General features: G+C 39.2%; 1 long non-coding RNA gene across 1 annotated transcript in view; it reads left to right on the top strand.

Annotated features, from left to right (window-relative positions):
* The window catches only part of LOC118477496, an 8,119-nt gene extending 4,936 nt beyond the window's left edge, over positions 1-3,183 (top strand). Inside the window, exons 2-3 of the long non-coding RNA XR_004858420.1 lie at positions 241-447; positions 3,047-3,183. This is a non-coding gene — a long non-coding RNA (uncharacterized LOC118477496). The remainder of the gene's footprint in view (positions 1-240; positions 448-3,046) is intronic.
* Positions 3,184-5,526: the final 2,343 nt, after the last annotated feature.

Here is a 5,526-nt window from a genome sequence, read left to right as displayed (position 1 = left end):
TCTCTCTCTTCTCCCTCTCCCTTCTGCTCTCTCTCTCTCTTTTCTCCCTCCCCTCTCTTTCTCTCTCTCACACTCTCTCTATCTCACTCTCTCTTTCTCTCTCTCTCTCTCTCTCTCTCTCTCTCTCTCTCTCTCTCTCTCTCTCCCTCTTCTCTACGTCGTTCTCACTTACTATCCACCCCCCACCCCCCATCTAATCCCTCCTGTCCCCAATGACGTGAATCTATTGTCTGTCTTTAGGACGCTACATTGGCCTTGAACAAGATGCCAGTCAGTCCACCGTTGCCTTTGGCGGGTATGCTCAGAACGCTGTAGATGGAGACACTGACGGTGATGACTACCACTATTCGTGTACCCACACCACAGTCAATGAAGACTTCTCGTGGTGGGAAGTAAGTCTGAAAACGCCAGTGATACCTTCCACCTACAAGCTGTTTAACAGGAACCGTGAGTACACCTGTCTGTGGTCATGGGTTTTACTAACATGAGGATGATTATTACTATTTTGCTTGATGGGTTATTCTTAAACAGAATGTGTATCTCAAGAAAATTCTATTAAAGAAGAATTTCAATGTAAATTACTTGATTGCTCCTTGTCCCGTATCCCGTCATGGAGAGAACTGGGTAGGTTGAGGGGTCGTTTTCTTTCTGTTTGTTTTTTTAAGTATTTATTTTGTCATTTTGATAGATCTACTAAGCTGTGGGGTACTAAATGGGAAAAAATGAAGAATTCAATTTTCTAGTTGTGTTGGTAGTCTAGTGGTTAGACTGTCGAACTTGTAATTTCGAGGATGTGGGCTTGGGGATCGAGGCTCAGCTAAATTCAATGTTGTGTCTCTGGGAAAGTCACTTTACCTGAATTTCCCTCACTCCACCCAAGTCTGTAAGGATACCCGGCCACAGTCAGCGATAGATCTAGTGTGTTCGTGTTCTAATGCCTGTAAAATGGCAGCTTGCATTGTATGCTTTCCAGGAAGTCGAGATAGTTTCAGAATGTTATCAGGTCTGTTGGGAAATAATAAGGTTTTCAAGTGCAAATAGAGCTTGCTGTTGAGAGAGGTTTTCCTCTATGCAAATGCAAGCATTATTTATTATGGAAACTCAGGAAAAAAGATCCCCCAAAACCTATGATAGCAAATGAAAAAATGGATGACCTGTGACAGAATACAACTAGTGGAAGAGAGACGGCTGGCAAAATCAAATAGAGCAAAGTATAGCGGTTCTTAAAGGAGAAAAGAAAACAATATAATGTAGTAAAAAGTAAAGAAAGATAATCTTTGTCAAAATATTGAAAAGAAACAAAACAAAAAATAGCAAATACAAGCATTCCAAAATCAAAGACGTAAGTGGGGACAGTAGGACTCTCAAACACAGGCTGCCTAAGATACCCCAAAAAGGGAAATATTAAAATTTAAAAGGGCGTGTTTTACACAGATGGTCTGAATCTTAGCGTAAAAGAAACCATGCGTCCCGACAGCCCTCTCTGACAGGAATGTGTGAGGCTGGGTTCTCGCTTGCCATTCGCTCGCCGCATTGTTCGCGCAAAACTCAATTAGATCTACTCAATTAGCCTAGACCCAAGGCCTATTGTCTTACCTTGTGTGTAGTGTGTAGTAGGCCTATTAGTGTGCGTGTTCATGCATTTAACGCAACGCACTTGTTACCGGTACTTGTTGCCTATTCTTGTACCGGTACTTATACTGTAAGATTTTTTCACATTGTGTTCTAACATTATACTAAGACTAAGATAGATTTGTTTTGAATGTGTTGGCCAACAAGGTGAATATCTGACTGATAAAAAGTGTGTTTTCTTGTGTCTGCAAGGGCCATCAAGTCAAAAAGGTGTTCTATATGGATGCTCCTCAAAGTATGACAGTAAAAGAGGATCGGACTAGGACGTCTGTGTGTATTCCTTTCTTACTGACCCCAAGCAATGTAAGAAGAGGGTATAGACAGCATACCAAGGCACAACTGGAAACACAATGAAGTGACTAGACATTTGGGCGTTTGCAGTAGATCTATACACTGACCACCCGGTGCTCCTTTGATCCTGCTGTTCCTCCCAGTATTTGTCCTAGTGTACCCCCATCTACACAGCGTAATGTTGCTCATTCAAGAACAACACAAAACTCCACCAGGTACTTCAGAGGTCGGAGTATGAACATTGAAGCCGCTGACTTGCTCTTTAATGCAAACATCAGCAATTTTCGAGAAAAAGTTTGTCATTTCTTAAAAACTGCTACAACAATTGATGGTGTAGTTGCAACGAATGAGGATACAATAAAGGTTACAATCCTCAGCTCTCAGCGTAAAGGACCTATACATGGTAGCTGTATCTATATCCTATATCAAAGATAGTACAAGACAAGATGGGCCACTCAGCCTAAAAAGTGTCCGCAGGAAGTATGCTCTTTGCTTCAGATGGCGCTGCAGTCTGTTTTGAAGCTCTCTTTCGTTTTTCCAGAGGAAGAATAGGAATAGCACCTCCTTGCGTGCGCAGATCGACTGCTGTTCATCAGCAGTTCGTGTACGTTCAGTGCGGAGTTTTAGGGTTTAAAAAAAATTTTAATGACCTCTCGCCCTTCATTCTAAAGTCAAATTAAACGAAGAAAACGAACTCCTTTTCCTCCGGAAGAGGTTTTTTGTCAGCGTAACCATTTTTAAAAAGCGTTCTTCCGAAATTTATCCCAAAACTTGCTAGTTTCACTTTGATTTTTAAAAACTCAAGTAGGGTAACTCTGTTCGCAAAGAGTGCGCTTTTGTGAAGAGGGCGCCACCAAATTTTGAGGACACTTTTTTAATAGGCTCAAAGAGAGAAGTGGCCCATCTTGTCTTGTACTATCTTTGTCTATATGCACCTGTTTGCAAATGAGGGTGATTCAATTGAAGTCTTCACTTCTTTACAAATTCAGTTTCAAATCTCTGTCGAGCTCGGTTGGCTACAATCATGAGCCGATGAGTGGACACGTTTAACTTAGATCTCATTGTGTCTAAGAAAACCCTCACATGCATTGCCAACATCTTCCTGAAAAGATTTGCCTTTCAGAACAGCAGCAACAGTCAAGACTGTGGATCGAGTAGGGAGGCAACGAAGCTCTCGTCCAAAATCAACAAAGGCAGCACAGCATTAGAGTGGATTGTGGGACCTATAAACTATAAAGGAGACAAATGCTTTTTCCAATCTATTTGAGTTGCTGATTTTTTAATGAATTTATCTATTATCTATTTTGCTATTCAAAAGGCTTTTAATGGCGGCATCGATCGACATGCGGTTTTCGCCAGAAAATTCTTTTAAATATTCTCCAGATCATGACGCCCTTGGTTTTTTTCAGTTTTGAGACAGTTTTGTTGCAAAAAGCTAAATTTCTTTATTTCGATGATTGCTTTTGTAGGCCGACGCTTCTGTCTCTGTAATTTTAGAAAATCCGGAAGTGATATTTCGCGAGGCGCATTTTGTTTTGAGAGTATAGACCTTCTCATTTTTGCATCTCTCTAGATTTATTGCTCCATTCCAGTAGAGTGTAAATATAGTAGGCCAACAACTTTTGGTGGCTTTTAGTTAATATTAAAGCACCGATCATTCCTTTCATCGAAAGGGGGCCCAGCTAGTTTGATTTATTTATGTATCTATTTCGTTATTTTTCTCGTTTAATTAAATGTCTTTCTTACACAAGCTTACTATGGTTTTGATGAAAAAGTAGGCCTATTCAACAGACAAATACTCGATACGGTACCTTTCACAGGAGGCTGCCCAGTTTGACATAGGCCCAGTTTGTAACAATTTCATTTAAGTATGTAGATCTAAGTATTGATGAAAGTAATAATTACAGCCCTATAACACTGCAGTCGTAACTTAAGTTTTTAAAAAATATTTTCCACTTTCAAATTGGTATTGTAAAGATGCCCCCTTTTTATATATCAGTTCAGTTTGTGTCGTTCATATTTCTTTCCTTTTGTGTATGCAAATCAAAGCAAATTACTCCGTAAAATTTGAACAAGGAATGTTCTTCGTTAAAAACAGTAGAAAATTAAAATTCAATTCTTACCACCAATCAATCATTCATTTACTCTTATTGAGAGTGTCGGTGATAACTTCTATCATTCAGGGCAAGCCAATTATTCTGTATTTTCTTACATGTTTCCAGCAAACTAAAACACCTTCATGGTTTATCACACCAAAGAAACTGAAGCCCAGCTCACATAATATTCTATAGACTATAATACCAGAAAGTGGTGGTCACTTTCTGCTCTACAGACAATCGATCAATGTAAAAATCATGCTTGTCTTTTGTGGCATATTCAGTTTGTTTTTCCATTGGCTAGATCTATGTTTTCTTTCCGATCAACGCCAAGCAGTACTACAACATCTCTAATGTTTATCTTCAAGTATTCCCTATATTTTTGGTTTACCAGCAAACATTGTAGTTATAGGCCTATTGCTGAAAAACATTTTTCGTTTTGTCACTCACATATCTAGATTCAAGATCAAGATCTAAGATCTGTATTTTTCCTTTGTTTCATGTTTCTCACCAACCGGATAGATTTTAAGCCCATTCATGGTCTGCGACATCCTGAATAAGGAAGGGGTGGGGTATTAAATGATCAGCGTTTGAACGTTGACGATGATAATTCACCCCCAAGTACATGTAATTGGAGGCAATGTATCGGATGTTCTATATTGATTAGTGCTAACCTATAAAGTTTGTGTGTGTGTGTATGTGTGTGTGTGTGAGAGAGAGAGAGAGAGAGAGAGAGAGAAAGAGAGAGAGAGAGAGAGAGAGAGAGAGAGAGGGGGGGTAGAAGGGGAGAGGGTGGGTGTGTTTCTCTACCGTTTGCCTTTCGTTGCGTGCATAGCCGCATGCACACTAAGACTGCTAGTCAGCCCTCCAGTTTAGTCGCGCCGCGAGCGGGTACACTGCATGGTTTCTTGTACGCTAAAGTCTGGATACATTAATGAATATTGTTTATTGATAAAAGAGGAGCAAAAATACGTAATAAAGAAAGAAAAAGATCTCTAGTTCTGAAAAAAACAACTAGATACCGTTAAGAAAATGGAATGTGGAAAGGCCTCACGACCAGATAATAGTCTAGTCGATGTGATTTTTAACATTGCAAGTATTGAGTACCAAAATAAATGACGAAAAACTTAAATTTCGTCCGAGACAGTAGTAAGATTCCATAACGATTTGATCACGTCAGTCTTTACAGCGTTGCTTAATTAATTCCCCCACGTTATGCAAAGCGTGATTTTCATAGGATAATAAACCTTAGATCATTTGACACATATTAACAATATATCCATTAATTATGGAATGAATGAGAAACATTTTCAAAATTAGAGATATCTAAAGCACAATGTGTCTTTGTTCCTGACACGAGTACCCGGAATGTTATTTCACCCTAATCATGTAAATGGGAAGGTGTATTGAAGCAGAGAAAGATCTACAGTTATATTTCATTTTTAAAGGCTCCTAAGAAGAAGAAGAAGAAGAAGAAGAAGAAGAAGAAGAAGAAGAAGAAGAAGAA

Source organism: Aplysia californica, unplaced genomic scaffold (assembly GCF_000002075.1).
Source record: "Aplysia californica isolate F4 #8 unplaced genomic scaffold, AplCal3.0 scaffold00113, whole genome shotgun sequence".
Taxonomy (NCBI): Eukaryota; Metazoa; Mollusca; class Gastropoda; order Aplysiida; family Aplysiidae; genus Aplysia; species Aplysia californica.
Note: the sequence above shows the minus strand (reverse complement) of the source record. Positions and strands in the feature narration are given on the sequence as shown.